The following is a 1,038-nucleotide window of genomic DNA, read 5'->3' as shown; positions in this document are numbered from 1 at the left end:
TACTGTAGCTTGACAGATACTTTTTATGTTATGGTAAATGATACTTCAATTATCCAGTAGAGTGGCTCCTATCTCTGGATCTCTACAGCGATTCACCAATCAGGCCTGAATACGTGGCCAGATAAAAGCCAATACTGTACTTTGAAAAGGAACATTGCAGCCCGTCTGGAATTTGCCAAACATCACCTGAATGACTCAGACCAGTAGAAACAAAATTCTCTGATCTGATAAGACAAATATTGAACTCTTTGTTGTGAATTTCAGCATGTTTCGAGGAAATCAGCCAAAACCGTCCCAACAATCAAGCATGGTGGTGGCAGCATCATGCTATAGGAATGTTTTTCTGCAGCAAGAACTGGCAGACTGGTCAGGGTTGAAGGAGTGCAAATGAATGCAGCAAAATACACGGATATGCTGAAAGTAATCCTCATCTAGAGCGCGTTTGACCTCAGACTGGGGGATTAATTTCAGCAGGACAACCCCAAGCACATAGCCAAGATCTCAAAGGAGTTGCTTCAGAACCACTCTGTGAATGTCCTGGAAAGGTCCAGTCAAAGCCCAGACTTGAATCCAATTGAACATATCAGGAGAGACCTAATAATGGGTGTGCCCAAACATCTCCCATTTAACCTGATGGATCTTGAAAATGACTGCAAAGAACAATGGACAGATCTCTTTAACAATATGAGTGTTAAGATAGCTTTTGTGTATATGTTTTTGCCACAAGGTCAGTACCAAATCCGGGTTTTACTGTCTTTGTGGGAGCCTCTTGAACTTATGGGGAGCATTTTGGTGCACCCCACAAGTTCAGACCTTTTAAGGGTCAAGACTTGCTTTTAGAGAATGCTTTTTTTTTTTTTAGTTTCAGGAACTTTGCTGCACCGACTAAGCCGTAACCCGTATAAATGCTGTAAAAAATAATTAAGTGTTGTTTTTTTGTATTTTGTTAATGTTACAAAGGATACATGATTAGGTATACTTTTACAATTTCTATAGAAAATAATCTTATTTATTGTCAGTGTGTCAAGTGGGGGTGTG

This window comes from Hippichthys cyanospilos, chromosome 14 (assembly GCF_059441005.1).
Source record: "Hippichthys cyanospilos isolate Australia breed blue-spotted pipefish chromosome 14, RoL_Hcya_1.0, whole genome shotgun sequence".
Taxonomy (NCBI): Eukaryota; Metazoa; Chordata; class Actinopteri; order Syngnathiformes; family Syngnathidae; genus Hippichthys; species Hippichthys cyanospilos.
Note: the sequence above shows the minus strand (reverse complement) of the source record.